The sequence below is a fragment of the Vanessa atalanta genome, chromosome 14, assembly GCF_905147765.1.
Source record: "Vanessa atalanta chromosome 14, ilVanAtal1.2, whole genome shotgun sequence".
NCBI classification, from domain to species: domain Eukaryota; kingdom Metazoa; phylum Arthropoda; class Insecta; order Lepidoptera; family Nymphalidae; genus Vanessa; species Vanessa atalanta.
In genome coordinates, this window is record NC_061884.1 from 11,943,175 (window position 1) to 11,963,993 (window position 20,819).

At 35.5% G+C, this 20,819-nt stretch overlaps 1 protein-coding gene across 2 annotated transcripts in view; it reads left to right on the top strand.

Annotated features, from left to right (window-relative positions):
• Positions 1–14,045: 14,045 nt before the first annotated feature.
• The window catches only part of LOC125068641 (echinoderm microtubule-associated protein-like 2), a 60,728-nt gene continuing 53,954 nt past the window's right edge, over positions 14,046–20,819 (top strand). For both annotated transcript variants that reach the window (XM_047677892.1, XM_047677893.1), the window contains exon 1: positions 14,046–14,305. The gene's annotated coding sequence lies outside the window, so the exon portion shown is untranslated. The remainder of the gene's footprint in view (positions 14,306–20,819) is intronic.

A 20,819-nucleotide genomic window follows, 5' to 3' on the forward strand; every position in this document is an offset into this window, starting at 1 on the left:
ATTTAAACATTTATTTTCAATAATCAATAATTTTATTATATTTTTAAAATACAGTATATTCTTATAATAACGAAATATGTTTAATGTAAGTTTACGACCTTAAGAAGTAGAAGAAAATGTTTCATCAAACTTATATTAAAAAAACTGTGGGGAATTCAAGAAGAAGATTTGCCGTTTTGTTTATATAAGTATTTAATTTGAGTAACAAACTTTAGTGGTGTGTTATACTTATTGTTATTACAAAATATACATTGTTTGTAAGTGGTAGTGCCACACTGCATACCTTCGGGTTGCAGCCGAATGGGCCGGCACGCCCGGGGAAGTACCACTCTCTCACTTAAAATCGGCGTGAAGTGGTAGCTATGTTACCGCGTTTCGTCTGGTATGTGAGAGTCCCGGAGGCCCGATACCCCCCCCCCCCTTAAACATGATGGTTGTGCAGAATTTGGTTACATTACCCCAGGAGGGTACCATCAGCGACTGCGGTGGAGAATCCCTCTCTGGGCATCCATGCTCAGGACATACACCACCTGAGCAGGGATGCCCAGGCTGCCCTCCGAATTCTGGGGGGGGCAATTTTGCGCTCGCCACTGTTCGGGGTAAGCGGAGCAGGCATCATAAGGCAACCCCTACCACCCTCACTGTGGACTTCTGCAACATAAGGGGACTCAACTCGAACTTGAACGCCGTCCACTTTCACCTTGAGACGGCGAAGCCGGCCTTGCTCTTTCTTACCGAGACTCAGATATCTTCTCCTGCCGATACGACTTTTCTTTCCTACCCCGGGTATAAATTGGAACATTCCTTTGTACCACGAGCTGGGGTGTGCGTTTACGTCAGAGATGATATCTGCTCTCGACGCCTCGGCAGCCTTGAAGGACAGGACCTATCAATTATCTGGCTGCGTGTAGATTGTGACGTGTAGGTAATGCCGAAACCGACCGACTGGTTGAGCACGTCCAAATGGCTACAGATTCCGTACTGCAGCAGATCCCATCCGCAGAGATCGTTATTCTTGGCGATTTTAATGCCCACCATGCCGAATGGCTTGGATCGCGCACTACCGATCATGCGGGTAGATCTGTTCTCGACTTCGCTTTAGCATATGATTTGACACAACTAGTCCCCTCGCCAACGCGAATACCAGACGTGGAGGATCATACACCTTCCCTGTTGGACCTTCTGCTGACTTCCCATCCGGATGGCTACCAGGTTATCGTCGAACCCCCTCTGGGCTCGTCGGACCACTGTCTCGTCCGAAGTACAGTGCCGGTTGCGCGTTACTCACGACCTCGTTTCGTGGGCTGCCGCCGAGTGTGGCACTACAGGTCAGCAGATTGGGATGGGATGCGGTCCTTCTTTGCATCCTACCCATGGGGGCAGGTTTGTTTCTCGCCGGATGATCCGAGTGTTGTTGCTGACTCTGTTGCCGATGTGGTACTTCAGGGTATGGAACTATTCATTCCGTATTCTGCGGTCCCCATCGGTGGCAAGTCCCAGCCCTGGTTTGGTCGTTTCTGCAAAACGGCTTCACGCAGAAAATGGGAACGCTACCAAGACTGGGCTAACGCATCAGCGTCTCGTGATGTAAATACCAGCGCAATCAGAAAGGAATATAACTCTGCCTCTAGGTCCTTCAAAAACGTGATTGCTAAGGCGAAAACGGAGTACATTGGCAGAATTGGCGAGAGACTGGTGCGCCTCCCTTCAGGAACACGTGCGTTCTGGTCTCTCGCCAAGGCTGTCTTAGGGAATTTCTGTCAGCCTTCCTTACCATCTCTGCACAAGGACGGTGAGTCATTGGCCCATACAGCGAAGGAGAAGGCTGATCTTTTAGGCTCTCTCTTCGCAGCGAACTCGACTCTGGATGACCGAGGAAAGTCACCACCAACAATCCCGCGGTGTGATACCACGATGCCGGAGGTTAAATTCCGGCAAAGTGCAGTTCGTAAAGCACTCCTTTCCTTGGATATTCATAAGTCGAGTGGACCCGATGGCATCCCTCCAATCGTGCTACGGACTTGTGCTCCCGAGTTGGCGCCGGTCTTAACGCGTCTTTTCCGGCAATCCTATGCATTCGGCGTCGTCCCGAACTCCTGGAAGACTGCTTTGGTGCATCCGATCCCTAAAAAGGGCAACCGCTCAGACCCGTCCAATTATAGGCCTATAGCCATCACCTCCTTGTTCTCCAAGGTAATGGAGTCCATTATAAACTGCCAGCTCCTGCGGTACCTAGAGGAGTACCAGCTGATTAGCGACCGCCAGTACGGTTTCCGTCGGGGTCGCTCAGCCGGTGATCTTCTAGTTTACCTTACTCATAGATGGGCGGAAGCAGTTGAGAGCAAAGGGGAGGCATTAGCAGCCAGTCTGGACATAGCGAAGGCCTTCGATCGCGTGTGGCACAAAGCGCTTCTTTCGAAGCTTCCTTCCTATGGGCTTCCCGGGAAATTATGCAATTGGATTACCAGTTTTTTGGCAGATCGGAGCATCAAGGTCGTTGTCGACGGTGCATGCTCTGACTTAAAATTCGTCAATGCTGGTGTTCCACAAGGCTGCGTTCTATCACCCACTCTGTTTCTTCTGCATATCAATGACTTGTTGCAAATCAGTAACATTCATTGCTATGCAGACGACAGCACCGTAGACACCTCATACACCGGCCGTGCTAATATTTCTCGGGAAAACGTCGAAGAAAACCGGAACAAACTTGTATCTGAAATCGAGTCTTCGTTAAACAAAGTCTCGAACTGGGGTCGGCTAAACCTAGTTCACTTCAACCCCAAAAAGACGCAAGTTTGCGCGTTAACTGCTAAAAAAACACCATTTGTCGTATCTCCACGATTCGAGAACATTCCGTTAGCCGCTACAGCTAGTATCGGAATACTTGGCGTTGATGTTTCGAGTCTCGTTCAGTTCCGCGGTCAATTGGAAGGCAAAGCCAAATTGGCATCAAAAAAGCTTGGTGTGCTCAGCAAGGCAAGACAGTATTTCACGTCGGCCCATCGTCTAAGACTATACAAGGCGCAAATTCGGCCTCACATGGAATACTGCTCTCACCTCTGGGCGGGTGCTCCCCAGTACCAGCTCCTTCCATTTGACCGTATCCAACGTAGAGCGGCTCGAATTATCGACGATCAAGCCCTTTCCGATCTGCTTGATCCTTTGGCTTTGCGTAGAGATGTTGGATCGCTCTGCATCTTCTACAGAATTTATCACGGGGAATGTTCCGAGGAATTGTTCGAATTAATCCCGGCTGCTGAATTTCACCTTCGGACATCTCGTCAAAATTCCAAATATCACCCGCACCACCTAGATGTCCGAAAATCCACAACAGCGCGATTTTTAAGACATTTTCTGCCTCGCACAACCACTCTGTGGAACCAGCTTTCGCCGGCGGTTTTTCCGAACCGATACGACTTGGGAACCTTCAAGAAAAGAGCGTACTCTTTCCTGAAAGGCCGGCAACGCACCTGCAAGCCCCCCGGTGTTGCAGATGTCCATGGGCGGTGGTAGTCACTTTCCATCAGGTGAGCCTCCTGCTCGTTTGCCACCTTATGACATAAAAAAAAAAAAAAAAAAAAAAATACATTTCTTAAATTTGTTACTAAATTTAGTTACAGTTAGTGAGTTGTTCTATAACTAAAAATTATGCCAGTTAGACTCAGCGTGGGTCACTTGGGATAAAAGAACGTTTGAAAAATAATTGTATTATCATTTAGAACAACTTATCTTATTTAAAATTAATACTTAGCCGCCACTGACGCAATTAATCTGCCAAAATAAATACTTCTTTTAGCAAATGAAAACTTCAATAAGTCTTTTTTTCACTTGTGACTCACTCATCTGGTTTCTGTATTTTTTTTTTCAGTAATTCATTATTATTTTAATCTACGCATTTGTGATTATTTAGAATCATTTATAATCGACTTCTACTAGTTTAGTATGTCTATTAAAACTTGATCTTAATCATGTTTTTGTATGAATTTGGATGAGTCAGAATCAGTAGGCAGATCTAGAAATGGCTACAAAGGCCGCATAGAACAACTGCCTGTAATAGGCAATCAGACAGGATTCAATTCAAATTCTTGATATTGGCCTTTCCAAATATGAAATCAAGTCAAACTAAAATATTTAATTTAAATAAACAAGTACTTTTGTATCTTTAAGAGTTTCCCTCGGTTCGAAAATGGTTTGTATCGAGAAGTCTAGTATTTTTTTTTAGCATTAGTAGCCTGTAAATTTTCCCACTGCTGGGCTAAAGGCCTCCTCTCGCTTCGAGGAGGTTTGGAGCATATTCCACCACGCTGCTCCAATGCCGGTTGGCGGAATACACATGTGGCAGAATCTCGTTGAAATTAGACACATGCAAGTTTCCTCACGATGTTTTCCTTCACCGCCGAGCACGAGATGAATTATAAACACAAATTAAGCACATGAAAATTCAGTGGTGCCTGCCTGGGTTTGAACCCGAAATCATCGGTTAAGATGCACGCGTTCTAACCACTGGGCCATCTCGGCTCAGAAGTCTAGTATGCAACTCAGTAAAGGTTCTTTAAAAAAAATACGAATTTGTAAAGTTACATTCAACTACAACTTGATTTCTACACGAGACCCAACAATCAGTTAATAAATTTTTGGAAGAGGGGAGATCGCCAAGGAGATCATTAAATATAGATAGATAAGATGTTACTAACAATAAATCAATGTGCCACAATATCGCAACAGCAATGCACTACATATACACCACATAACGAACCCAATATGGACTTTATTTGATCCTTTGATATAGAACAAGAAATAAACAAAACAAATAGACGGATACAAATTTGTTAATCGAATTATGTGCCATATATGTGCTGCTGTCTTTCTTTCGCCGGTTCTTCTCAAGTCAGGGTGTTTTCTTTACCGAAACGATGGTAGCTTTTTATTTAACAATCAATAATAAAGTATAATACTCAAGTATTACAATCCAAAATCCTTTATTCATTATTTCTATGTGCTTAATTTTGAATTGTTTCCCCTTGCAACGGAAAGACCTGGACTGGACCTTTGCGTAATAGTGCATTAACCTTTATAAAAAATGTATGTATCTTATTACCTCTACTGGCAACAATGCACATAAGTGCACGTAAATGCGCTGGTAACAAACTTATTCGGCCAAATATTTGGAATTACGATTCAACATAGAAATGAAATTCTTCTCTGCAAGAGTCAAGGTTATACATTTATTTGAGGCGATAAGAATCCAGTTGATCTATTTTCCTAGCTTCACTGTAGTCGATTGTTCTATCCTGAGGTTATTAAATGTCAATAACCTTGATAACAGACTTTATAATGAATATAAAATTAATTTTCGCATTTTAATAACATTCGGACCTGACCTTTAAAAAGGATGACAGCAACATATGCTTCGTTGTATATGGAGTTACATCTTTTATTGAAATACCGCTCCATGTCTGGACAACGACACTAAATTTAGCCGCGTTTTACATGATGTTAGGGTTTCCAAAAAATTGTTGAAGAAGATAGGACAAAATTTACGAAACATTTCTTCTTGTAACAGGATACTACTGATAAAATCTACAAAATATTACTAATAAAAAATGGTAGTTCATTGAACTCAGAGCGCTAAAATGATCTGAGACTTCATTTGAAATACATTACAAAAATCCGTTCGTGTTGTGGCCAAACTTTCGAATTTATTTTTTTATACATTTTAAATAACCAATCGAAATATTTGCAATTAATTCTTGAGCCGCCAAATTGATAGATTTTAATTCGATTAGTCTAATTGCTTCAAATCAATTTAGCTCAATTAAAATCTGGATTCTAAGAGAATGAATCGCTGACGTCGAACCGTTGACATAACGTTGTAACCACGTAGTATTGATTTTAAATTCACCCGAAAATTATAACATTTGGACTTGACTTTGATAATATACATAGATTTTACGTTAATGCTTCGCCACTACAAATTTACATCGTCCTTTCGGTCAGGGACCTACCAGGAACTCATACTATGGCTGGATATTATCTGGACGCCAATTCTACAAATAAATTGTCACTTTATCGCAGTCGAATCGAAACGTTGTCGTTGCGTTCAGCTGTTATCCTATTCTACTAACACAACGATCTTGTTGCGGTTCCAAGTTGGATCGGCATATAATTGGTATAGTATCATAACCGATATAAATAAGTTGAATTGGCTCTTAGTTACGATTAAGCTAAAATTTTTTTGTGAGGAATAGTCGATGTTGGATCTCCTAAAGTATCTGACTGTTGATCGCTCGTGATAAAAAACAAATATATTAAAATCCTGATAAAATATGGTAGGCCTTTAAAAACTATTAAAATGATATAAATAGAATAATAAGGTAAATATTTATGGTAATTATAACTTTAAATATACACAAATATTTACAAAAATAGGAGCCGAGATGGCCCAGTGGTTAGAACGCGTGCATCTTAACCGATGATTTCGGGTTCAAACCCAGGCAGGCACCACTGAAATTTCATGTGCTTAATTTGTGTTTATAATTCATCTCGTGCTCGGCGGTGAAGGAAAACATCGTGAGGAAACCTGCATGTGTCTAATTTCAACGAAATTCAGCCACATGTGTATTCCGCCAACCCGCATTGGAGCAGCGTGGTGGAATATGCTCCAAACCTACTCCTCAAAGGGAGAGGAGGCCTTTATCCCAGCAGTGGGACATTTACGGGCTGCTTATGTTTATTATGTACAAAAATACTTATGGTATAAATCTTGACCGCGTGGAATGCTGGCAAGCAAACAATCAGCATTTCGCTGTTGAATCGTAATTCCGACCCTCTAGGCAAAAAACGAACCACCCTTGAAACTTTTTGCATCACTACTCCAACTATTATTAAAATAAAAATTATACCAAATGTTTTGGACATATAACACATTTTAAAAACTTCATTCAACACACGTCACTTGTTTTATTTATTCAAACCTACCTGAAATATTTATATAAGAAATATCGTTGATTTTTTTTTAATAATAAAGACTCGGGAAGTGAAGTTACAAGAGTGTGAGACTTCACCTACGTTAAAGGAGGTCTAAAACACCACGTCACGGTAGCATGCGTAAGCGATCCCGTGGCGCCCGCCGAAAGACGGAGAGGGTACCGCTGGTTGTTTAGTGGGTAAACCCCGCGTACCTAGGCGCACTTGGCGTCCAGGGCGTTTTTTCTAGCGAGAAAAAATAAAGGTCTAGAACACCAGTTCTGCAAATAAAATATTCTCATAAGCAATTAGTACTCATTACAAATCGATTAAAACCGAATTAAATTAAACGGTGTATGAGTTCATGTCATGGGCACGGATTAAATTAATAAGTATCTTAAACTTAATGATATGAAAGCAATAATTTAAATGTCAGCGCGAGCTAGAAGGCCAAGGTAAGCGTGTAAAGAGCGAACTATTTATTTGAATCGATACATTTACACGTGACGTCAACGATACGATTCAGACGACGACTCAGATACGAGAAGGAAAATAGTAATGTCCTGCTGATCCTGCTTTGAATAAGGCGGCCAATCTCAAGAAAACGAAAGAGATCAAGCACGGATTAAACGTCTTTACGTATTTTAAAAGGCTCGAGTATGTAAAAATTGTACATTTTAGGACTCCAGGCAGTTACTGAGAATATCTCAGCAAATAAACCCATTAATCTTTTAAAACCGGGGTGAGCCTAGAACTTCAGGATCTACAACCACTAAACCATTGAAACATTTTTTAAAGATTTAATACGTTATTATATTTATAATAAAAAGATTTGATTTTACGTAATTTTCATAAACCTCCTTAACTTATAGTTTAACTATCAAAAATATTTAAGACTACATGATACGACAGTTAGAAATAAGACCTGGAATTTACACCTGTACAAACGGGATGCGCACTGGCAAACGCAACTGCTCCCAGCATCCAGATGCGACATTCCTAAAAAGTTACTGATACTTAAAAGGTTTTTTTTACTGTTTAGCTTATTTAACAGAATTTAATTTAATTTTACGGTTATATGCAGGTCAACTTTAATTTGAGTACCGTGATTTGTTTAGATATCTTCCCAGGGACGTCAGAATATAACATTAAACATATCATTATATCTTTGTTGTAGGTTCTTATTTATTTGTCTAATTACAATTTAATAACGCCGCTCACGACAGGGCATGTTATTTTGGATATACATATAATTTTTCTATAATAAACCGCTCCTACTATCCTACAATTCGACACACAATCAACTCGCCTAGGTCCGGCCTGGGTGAACAGGCAAATGGGCCACCTGATGGTAAGTGGTCACTACCACCCATGGACATTGTCGCCGTAAAATGTAACTCTTCCATACATTGCCAATGCGCCACCAACCTTGGGAACTAAGATATTATGTACTTTATGGATGTAGTTACAATGACCTGACGAGCTTGAACAAAGCTCTACCATTAAGTAGACAAACTAAATAAATCATAAATAATTTTTAAATTCTACTATGATAACTGAAAATTTACATATGTATAACAACATATCCACATACTTTAAACGTACACATACATATTAACTATTCCTAAAATCTGTACCTAAATTAGTATTTCGTAGAAATCATTAGAAACGTACATAGTTCTGTACAGAAATATAATACTCTGCTCACCTTAAGCAAACGGTGGAATAGTTTTAAACTCCGCAGACAGATTTCTCTCGAGCAATGACAGGTAAACAATCCAAGTTCACACATTCCCTGCCCGAGGCTAAGTTCATCTGTCTTCACGTTCGAACTATCTATACAACTGCATCGCCATCGGATAGAAAGTTAACAATATAATGAAAACATTCTACGTGATTGATTCGTTGCTGGAATTATTATTGATACGAAATCGAAAATAATAGTTTGTATATCAATGAATAGAAACAAAAAAATATATATTTTTAATTGTAAGTTTAATTTACAGTAGATGGAATAAAATTGGTTTTTGATTATTATGTTCAAGCGAAAATATTTGAAGTTTTAAGTGTCATGTAGCGTCAACACAACAATATTGAATTTGTAATAATTATTTATTTTTAATTGGTATTAAATAAATAAAATGCTATTCACAAAATGATTAGTAAGTAAACTGTCTGGATGGTTTAGTAGCTTGTATTAATGTAGATCAATAATACAAATATCTCCTATTGGTTGAGAAATACAGAAAAAATACATTTAGTTGAATCACAGTTTTCTTTTTTTTTTACAATTAAAGATAATATATTTTGTAATTTTATTATTTATTGGCAGATAAGGTTTAGTTAGCACATAAACTGATGCTGTCACATTTAATAGTATTATTTCATTGCCTTAATTATGAAGGCAAGGCTAAATTTATTGTTATCAGACTAGATTACCTGTCTAGTCGGATAACAATACATTTATCCTTGTTTCTGGTCTAATTATAGTTTTTAACCATAACCAATATGACACTAACATCGTGATAAATATTGTTTTAAAATCGACTTGTGAGCCAGTGTAATCACAGGCACAAGGGACATAACATCTTAGTTCCCGAGGTTGGTGGCGCATAGGTGATGTAAGGAATGATTAATATTTCTTACAGCGCCTTTGTCTATGGGCGGTGGTGACCACTAACCATCAGGTGGCCCATATGCTCGTCCGCCAACCAATGCTATAAAAAAAAAAGACTTATATGCTGCGATATCATAGGACGTTATAAGTTATCGGTGCTAGTTATTTTTACTATCGGTAATGCGGCTTTACTAATTCTACTCATTGATCTAATGAAATGCCTCTGTAATTTAGCATATAGTAACACTACAGATTGTTGGTGTCTAAAAGATAGAGATAAGTCTTTTTTAGTTTTAATGAAGAAAAAAAAAGCGGACCAAAAACATTCTCCATTTGCAATCGTATCTCCTCGTATTCACAATCCTCTGAATTATATTGATCAATGACGATCTCAGAAGATTTAGTATGGCATTTCTAAAAGTCTGCATACTATTAAACAGTAACTCCTATGAGTCAAAATACTAAAGATTCAAATTAGATTTTAAAATTGGAATAACTTTACCCTTTTTCAAAGTCATAAAACTCATTATGTAGAGATTAGTCAGAAAATATATTTATCAAATCAAATAAAAGCTTCTACTCGGTAAAGAGTAGCCCTACTTATACTAATTGTCTTCGTTGGCAAATTTCGATCAATTATCATCATCATCATTTTGAAGATATTGCCAAACATTAATTTACATCACAAGTTGAGCTCAAATCCTTCATAAGGGTTATTTTTTCCTATCGAAGTAGCTTTAAAAGTGCGTTTATAATAAAACAAAATTGTTTATTCTGAAGACTTTCATACTAATTGATATAATTTTAATCAATTTATTTTCTTGTTTGTGAAAGCAAAAATGACAAAAGTTAATTATTGTTTATGACAATTTAATGGTTTGCAATTACAATGTAATATTCGCTTTCCATCCATCTTTATTAAAGATGTAATGTACCATATATTACGTCTGTTAAGTCGTGACAGTATAATGACAATTGGACTATGATATATTCGTTGAACTGTGATCAGTATACTATTATAGGAACTAGTTTTTTTATGAATATACTTAAAGAAAAGTTAAATTCAATCATTATTACAAACTATAAAATAAAGTGTTATCATATGACACTTATTTCCAAAAGTTGACGAATAAAGTAATGAAAATATATATGTAAGTGCACCAGTTTATTTGTTTTTCGCCAAAAATGTATAAATTATTAATATTAAGAATATAAAAAATAATGCTTGTTTAGTATTTATGTAATAAAGGATTATATTTTTTAAATGGACATCCCTATACTCCACTTCGACGCAACGCTATACGTAGTAGTAGGGTTTTGAATTCATCATATATTCTACTTTAAAGCAGCAATACTTAGTATCGTTGTCTTTCGGTTTGAAGGGTCAGTAAACAAATATAAAAACAGGCACAATTAACTGATATTTTAGTACCCATGGTTGGTGGCGCTTTTTTTATGTAAGAACTGCTTACAATTTTATACGGTGCTGTTTATGGTTAGTGACCACGTACCATCAGTGCTCATTTGCACGTTAGCCATCTTACGATAAAACAAATATACGTAATGCTTGTCACGACTCTGTCTGCTCGCTAGAATCGCATTAGTAGCGGCTCGTTTCTCTTTTGACTGTGTTCTTTTGTCTTCTCTCCTATTCAAATTTTAATTACCTGTCTATTTCTAATTAACAATAACATCAGGTTCATGATGCAGCTTAACATTAGCTTCTTACTTGCATATTTTGTATTCAAAACCGATAACATTTTACGGATATTACTTTTAATTAGTTTAAAGAAAGCACCGACTTTTTGTATAAAATATACATCCTTCCATTTCAAAGAAAAATAATTTAGGACATTTTGAAGGTATATTTGATTAACGTGACTAAATGGACTGATTTGAATAAAAACTTTGTGCTATTTTGAAAATAGTTTTTTATATTATATTTATAATGTTAATAATAAAAAGATATAATTAAATTTAATACAAAACACATGTTTAGAATTTAACTAGTTGATTAAGAATGAATATATTTTTGCTACCAGCAACGTCTTTGACATCGTCTTTACAATTTTACAATTAGTCCACCTCTGAATGTATCCGTACATTCAGAGGTGGACTAGCAGAACTACAAATAATTTTCGCTTGTTATTTTGTATAGGATATTTTTCATATTTCCCCTGTACTTATTGTTCCGAAACAAGCCGCCCAAGGCCCTAGTCAGCCTTAATCTCACGCGAAGAAAATGCACCCGCATTTCCTTCTCTATTACTTCTATAACTGCCTTTGATAGATCAATCTAGACCTCGGATAAATGTAAGATAATGAGTCCGGAAATTAGTTTGTATCTAATGTAAAATTGACCGAAACTAAACCAACAATGTTGGTAACAATCTGGTACGGTTGTATTGCAGTACTATGTATTGCCGTGTCGATATAGTCGTATTTTGGAATAACGGTCAAGGTTACCGACGGTGATTTACAGGATGGGCCTCTAGGGTATTAAGATCATAATTTAAATTTATTTAACTGTCGGACTGCCTTGTTAGTCTATAAGGCAGCTGATACCGTCGTCCTAAGTTCAAATAAAGTCAGCCAACCCCCAGGTTTATATAAGGTTATTGGGTTTTTTGTCGAAAATTCTCAGTAGCAATTTGGAATTTGGAACTTAGAATTGTGTACAGCCCAGTGCCTAAACTCTTTCTGGACGTGTCGGATTTGCCATTATATCGGATTATGAGTGTGAGGGAATAGAGAGTGCACCTGTATTTTCGCTTAAACTATTGCACTTTAATATTTATTCAGTTGACTGGTCTGCCTTAGGACTCTGCTGTGGTCGAAATCGGTCAGGCATCGAAATAATTAAATAATTGTACCTGTCATTAAATACATAATTAATATAAATAGTATAAGGAATTTCATTCCAACCGGGTGTTCACAAAAACAAGTATTTCAATACATATAATTGTTTTTTTTATTAAATTTAACTTCAGTTTTTAAATTTAGGTGTTTTATTAAAGTTATATAATACTGGTTGCGTCCGCAGCTTCGCTCGCGTTTTAAGGGTTGGTCAAATGTGAGGCATACAAAGCTTGCTTGATACCAAATTCCATCCAATTCTGATTTCTTATTTGGCCTTAGAAGATCAACAGATAGAATGAAAAAAAAAGACAGACAGAGTTACTTTCGCATTTATAATATTAGTTAAGTTATTAGTATAGGTAACAGAATAAACAACTTACAGTAAACAAAGTAATTTTAGTAGATACTAATTGGTAATAACTAATACCCATGTAGATACATAATGTTTAAGGATTATATATCTTGCATAATATTGTATAAATCGTGATTTAAATATCAATCAATTTAATTATTCGATTAAGTAAGTTCCGTATGACCATATTTATATAGCCACGGGCATTATTTAATGTATAATAAATATGGAGGCTTTTACAATTCTAATCACGTTCTGCTATAATTGAACAATCTTAACTTTCACATTTGATAATAAAATAAAGACCGTCGAACTATACCTAGACTAATTAAAAAAGCTTCAAATTGTTTTATTATGACAGATGTATGTTTTATTTTTAAACAACAGATGTTATATTTCTTTATTTATTAAAAAAATGTTCCGGTTATTGTTAATTAAGTGTAATAATCTATCCAAATTAAAATATACGGCAAAAACTTAAACTTAATATCTGTATTAAAGTTAAAAATAATGCTGGCACTAGACTAAAATGAGATTTTATAATATTAATTATGCATTGCTGTTTCTATTTCATATCTTATGTACAACACAAAACAAAGAAAGCATTGTATAACAATATTAAAATACTACTACATGGTTTGATGTTACTGTGAAGTAAGGTGTGTCACCTGTCGCGGACCCTACCGGTTACCTGCGCAGCGGCCTATGCTTTAAAAAAAAAGAATGTATTATTCCCTTCCCGAAATACATTATACGGTAGATGAATATCGAATTTCAAATAAGTACAGACAGAAAACTCTCAAGCACATTTGTTTGTCTTGCAGATAAATATTTAAATGATACGAAAGTAAAACTAAACTATCCAAACGCTAAAGCATACAAATTATAATCTAATATAATAGACCACGAATAACCAATTTTTTAACGGCTTAATACGAAAGTGAGTTTGAAGAAAAAATGCCACAAAAACATTCATTGATGTTTGATTTTTTACTCGCTTTTGTATAAAGCGAGTAAAAAATTGACTCAATGAAGTTTGACAATTATTGTTAAAGGCTTTGTGATATAATAAAAGTAAGTAGTAATACAATACTCTGCGAATGGTACTAAACTGATATATGAATAACATTTTTTAGTGAATAAAATTGATTAAATATTCGTATTTTGCCGACCGTACAAGTTTAGATTACCAGGTACCAGAATTGCTCGTTGTAACCGCTGGCGGCCGCCCGACGAAGCGCTAGTATCGTCTCAATTGCCGCCGAAGAGGGACGTTTCTAGTACTATAAATTATATTTCAAAACTCTTTACGTGAAATACGTATCGATGTTATTGAACATTTTAATGCGATATTAGGAAGCTGTGAAGTGTTAAACCTGTGAAAAAGTGTTTAATTGTGTTTAACTAAACTGTGATTGTAATCGTTTTGTCGAGATTTTCGTAAAAAAATCACGATCAAAACATCTAACGGACTTGCCTGTCGGATTTACGACATTTCTATTGGTTAATAGGTAAGTAGATTTTCTATGGTGTTTAAATCTACATGGAAATCTTTAACGGTATCATGGCTTTAAAATTAGTTGCATTCCGTTAATTTGAACGAGACATCATTGGCCGATTTCGTACCTCGTACCGGTTGTGTTTGTGAGTCCGATTGGAGTCGGAGATTATTCAAACGAAAATTGAAAATTTAAAAATAACTGACATATTTTTTTACGAATGAATATTCACTACATTATTATAAAAAAAACTAAATACCACATCCACGTCAGCCAGCAAAGAAATGTTTTCAAGGTCGCTAGCGTTTTATTTGACGTCAATACATATTTTATTAATTGATTGAAGCGAAATATTTATAAACAAATAATATGAATATATCAAAATGACATTTTATTTTTGTTATATATAGTAACATAAAAACCATCGAAATCATAACTCGTCCCACGAGCGTTAATAGTATAAAGTACGTACTCGTACCTAAAGATAAACTATAACTAGATACTAATATTTCTATTCATTTATTATATAATTCGATACTGTAAATATAAAAAAATGTGTTTTAAGAAATGATGAGATGTTTAAGATCTTAGACTTATCATCGTAGGTAGTCAAGAATATCGGACACCAAGTTAAGCGCCCTCAGGACTTCAGGGACCTATAGTATTTCATAGACCGTAAGTCGTAACCATTCATTCAACAATTCAACATTCTTCGCGTGGGATGCGCTTGCACAAGTCAACATAAACCGTAGTACTTATAATGTTTATTGCATTGCGTGCTATACCATGCCCAATGATTCACACTATTTTATATCAATACATAAAAATGTGACTTTAAGCTACGTCAAATTCTGTTCATAACATTTTTAATTCGAAGTTACGCAATGTATGGTTTATACGTTTTTATGAATGATTATGAACTATGTACGTTTTACATTGATACATCATCACTTTTTTAAATACAAGAATAAAAAAATACAATATTTTTTCAAGAATCGAATTTAACTTACTCTTTAAAAGTATCAAATTGAAAATTCTAAACAGATTTAAAGTTTAGGCAAAGGTATTAACTCTGAAAGCCTTGATGAAATTACTGCCAATCCATGTTACATCTTTAGTAGCTGCATCAGCTGCATTATTTTCATCTTTTATGTTTTTTTCCGGTATTTAGTCTTCGTACGGTAATATTACGTATCTATATGCAAAAGTCTGCTTAAAATCTGCTTTGGAACCTTCAGTCAAAAGTAATTTTACCGCCTAAAGGCAATACTGTATCGTTGTTCCAGTTAAAATTGTGATTCAACTTGTAATATTATGACCACAATCGATAGAAAATCTTATAGCCATGATTTGCAGCGTATTAATAGATCAACGGCTTACGGGCAGATAAGCGAATAGCGTCATAAAAGTCGCAGATGCGAACCCTATAAAGGGTCAACGGTGGTACTGCTAACATAATCAAAAGTAGCTGGCTGATATTTATCAGTTGGGCCAGTTCGGTCGCTTGTTTTATTATAAATTAAAAAAAAAAATTGACGCTAAACCTATTTTAAAAGAAAATTACGTTGTACCCAACATTATACAAATGATTATAGATTAGCTATCAGTATTCAAATTATATTACATATACATATTCTAATTTAACGACATTTTGAGCTAAAAGAAAGTAACTGGAGCCATTTACGGCCTCAAATGGGTCTCTAAAGCGTTGGAACCGCACCGCAGTCCGCAGTCTGAATAATAGTGCATTCAGTGCGACCTAGAATTTTATTACAACATAATTTATTACATTTTAACTTTGCGACTATTAAACTAAGCAAATATTACAAGAGATATTACATATTTTATGGTTACTGTGGTTCCTACAAATGTTTGAGTCACACAATCACTTTCAAACTGATTTGTTAAATCGAAATTAAATAAGTAAAAAAAATATTTACGAAATGAATTAAGTTTTGATCTGGTGTTTGTATAACACCGATAAATATAAAACAGAGATATTATAGTACACCATTGTTAGAGTAAATACACTCTCTATTCTAGTCACATAATCAAATGAGAGACCAAAAGAGTTCAGGCACACAGGTCCAGAGAATGTAACTACCAGTTTCCGAACTCCGAACATCTACTGAGAATTTGTATTTGGGTCCCTGACTCGGAAAGCTAGGACTTCGGACCGCAGTTAACCAGACCACTATATCAACCAGGCAGTCTTCGTATAACACAATACGTGCAGGTGACACCGGCATAGCCGTAACACTGAATATCAATTCCGATGCCCGTCATGTGGTCGATACATCTTACATAATAATATAATAATAATACAAATATAAAGACATAAGCTAAACTTATATTGTTAAAGATTAATAGATATCAGGGGTATATCAAAAATTAATGACATTTTCGTATCGTTTTCACTATTAAATTGAAGCAGATATAAAGATTTAACATTGTTTTTTGGAATACAAATAAGTAATACGATTAATTTTTATAATCAAATAAAAACATTGAATTAAAATTCGTTTTCAGGAAATCCGAATCAGACTTTCCGTAAATATGCAAGTATATTGCATCTTTACAGCTCCTTATTATTGTAATATTCAATTAAGGCCGACAACGCACCTGCAAGCCCCCCGGTGTTGCAGATGTCCATGGGCTCGCTGCCGTTGCCGTCGCATGCTCGTTTGCCACCTATAACATAAAAAAAAATAACAGCTTGGAATTCAAAATAAGAACGTCTCTCAAAACTCAAAGAACCCAGGCAATTAAGAATAATATTTTGTCAATATGTCGGACAGTTGTTCTAGAATATTCTAACCTTAGTTTGATATTAGGTCAAATACCCATAATTTGAAAATAACTTTAATCTATTTTTTGTATTTAAAAAAATATCCTTTTTAGAGTAGTATCTCAAAATCCCATTCCATAGAGAGGGAGAGCGGATTGCACTACATAAATGACTCAGTTATTCAAAAAGTATAATAAATGTAATGTGTCTCCTCAGATTGATCGTATTATGTATTGTTTGTCATAGAATAAATAACGTTTATGTTCTTTTATGGGAGGTGCGCCGTTAATAAGACCGACCTTCCATTAGTATGATCGACGGTCGTCCAGCTCGAGTAAGCTAAGACATTGTTGGGGACCGCACCTTGGCCTGACATTGTAGACTCGATAAGGAAACGACATTGAAGCGAGAAGGGGCAATGTGTATGACCTGATTAAAAGATGATCCGCTATATAACCGATGATCAAGAGATAGCTTACATACATTTCCCAACCCCTTACACCTTGGCCCGGTTATTTTTGCGACTTCTACATGTGATTTTTTAATTACCTTCGTGTATAAAAAGACAAAATAAAAAGCAATTCGAACGTCCACGTATGAGTGAGTTTATTGCAGTGAAAAATTTTAAAAGAAATATAATTCTTAATTAAAGAGATTACTCGCCGCCCCAAAGTGTCACAGGCAACTTAATTTACGAGTATGATTATACAAGAAGACAATGCAACGACCAGGTATTTTAAGTTTGTGACCTCGTGCTGGGTCGTGACCCACCATGACCAATGTGGGAAATCTGTACCTACTATGTAATATATTATATATCATACTTGAAAGGCTACAGACCTTGAGGTCTAGCTCCAAATCTCAGGTAAATCCCAAAGAAATTCGCAGTAACAATTATATCTCTCTAGTCGTTTCAGACCTCCGTCATATTGGTTTATAAAAATTAAATAAATATGGTATCCGTGGTTACGCATAAACCTGTTTGGATGTTTGGTAATTAGATAAACAGTAAATACAACCTTTATTAACCAATTGGAAACAATATAGTCTGACCGTATCTTTTACTTTCACTAATACCGACTTCAAAATAACAGCGGTCAAACAACTTGCTTCTCACGTTGCGCATGCTCGTGGGAACACCGCCGGAATCTCTGGATCTCGATCTGAAGCGATTGTTTTGTAAAGTGAAATCATTTCTGGACCTTTCGAATCCGATATTGAGATCCATATACTCATTTCGTAATGTAACGAGATATTGTGATATTGTTTACATGAATGCGACCTAGTTGCGTTTGCGAAAGGTGATTTTTATTGGTTAAGCAATATTTGTCAAGGTTACTGGATGGGTGATCGATTTGGTTTATGTCACGTACCAATGTTACATATACAGTCATAATACGAAACATAATTTAAAATGTATATGTTCCTTGTTTATGATGATAGGGATAATAATCAGGAGATATTATAGTGTTCAAGTGTGTGCACAAAAAAGAGATGCACACCTATAACGGGAGGGAGTCCCATCACCTCGATTCACTCTCAAATGGGAAAGCAATGACGCAGGAACATCGACTTTACGAATTTTCCGAAGACAGTTTTAACACGTTTAAACTTCGGAATGCTCTTGTGAATTTCTTGGTAGAAAACTTAATAATATTATTAGCCGAATCCATGGATTAGGCTAATAAAGATTGAAATCATGATTTAAACCCAGGAGACCTGGATCTGCCTTTAGATCAACGAGGTATTCACAACAGTTGGATTTTGAAAACCGGGAGCGATGGTGCACCTTAGGCGAGTCTAGAGTAGCTATATCCAGTTGTTTGCAATTGGATGATTATTAATTAAATATATTGATTAATGTCGCATGTCACTTTTTGATATTTCACGATCGACTTTTGAGTTACGAATTTTTACTTACATAACTATTCGGGCTGCTAGCAAACTCAACTGCGTTGAAATGCAGAAAGTATCATAGTTCAATTGTCTGCTCCACATATCCACGTCACGATAGCATTGATTGATTTTATTATTGAGTTCTGTATTAATAGTAATTTGCACCGAGAGTGATCATTCAAAAATATATCTGATACCATCAATTGGTGTTAGTACGGAGACACCGTATAATATTTGATGAACGGAAATATGAATCGGTTATAACCGGATAAATTATAAAAGTCATTTTTTTAGTTCAAGTATTAATTTTTCCGGTTAAACAAACGTTATTTTAATGAAGAATATCAAACATATTTCGGAAGACCACAGTTCCCATCATCATGGAGCGGATGCATCAAAATCGGGTCGATTCACGATTTAGACCGACTTAGAAACATTTCTGGTTTGTAGTCGGGAAAAAGCGTTTTTTATAACGCTCAAAACATCGATATTTACGTAAGTGTGCGTGTATATATTTAGTGTGTGATATTTTTGTAAAGTTCTTTCTATTTCACTGTTACTATTTATGTAAGACGCCCTAATATCTTCACATTCAATTGATGTTTACCATCTAAAAGTAACTAGTAAATAGTAATAAGTAAGACATTTCTTTAAAATTTTCTTGGTAACTTTATTGAAAGATATATTGAGAAAAGACAATCCTCAAATTACCTGATCGTAGAAAATCTAAATCTCCACTAAAAAAAAAAAAAAATCACTTATACATTTTAACATATCCACGTGAAGAATATAATTTCAATAATTGTGAATTAATAATTGAAATATGTACTTTTATTTTTGTTGAAAAGTTATTTCTATGAACAAGGAAGTGACGCAAATGAAAAAAAAATTTAACACTATCTTTTGATAAGTAATAATCTTATCCAACGTTGCGTTAGTATGAATAAAATATTGAAAACATTGATTATTGAATGTACTATAATTTATTATCTATTTGCTTTGACAAAATAACTTGAAAAGATAAATTTTAGTAGTGGTTTGATTCCGTACCTTTTTATGACGTGGCCCAGTTTGAACACGTGTATAAGTTTTTAAGACATACAAGATATCTGTCATACCATGCTTTTAATTTGTAAAACATATAAGTTATACTTATTATGCTCGGAGATAAAGGAGATTTATGTTAGATATATTATTCTAGTTTATATATATATATATATATATATATATATATATAGGTGTATTTTGTATAACGAAGTATTATTATTTAATTCTTTATGGTATTGTATATCGTCCGAGCTCTTGTTTAAACATACGAAATTGTAACCGGTAGGTACCTACTACCGGTTAATTTATGACTATGTTAAATTTTCATTTAAATATTCTTTTTAATTTACTATCTCTTAACCCGTAGTGGACCAGCAAGGTGAAATTAAGTTCAGCATTCACATCCGTTCTTTATAAAACTATTTGTATTACATGTTATAATAGTCAACTAAAACAATAAAAAATATTAATTAAAAAAAAATTATAACTTATCAAATCTACTCATCCCTTACATTGTCAATGGTTTTTCAGCAGAGTTTTAAATCCATAATAAACTTTGATTCATCGAGTTGCTTAATTTGTAATCAGAATACGCCTCCAAGGCAACGTTAAAAAACGGAATACCCGACACATGTATGAATTTTAAAATGGTGCCATCGTGATTAGCAAAGACCAGCATCTGACATTTATTCGTTACGGTGCCGTTTCGCAGCATGAGTATGTGTAATTCACAAATAATCACCGTTATATAAATATATAATAACTAGTTTAGTTTATTCTCCCGGCTTTGTTCTT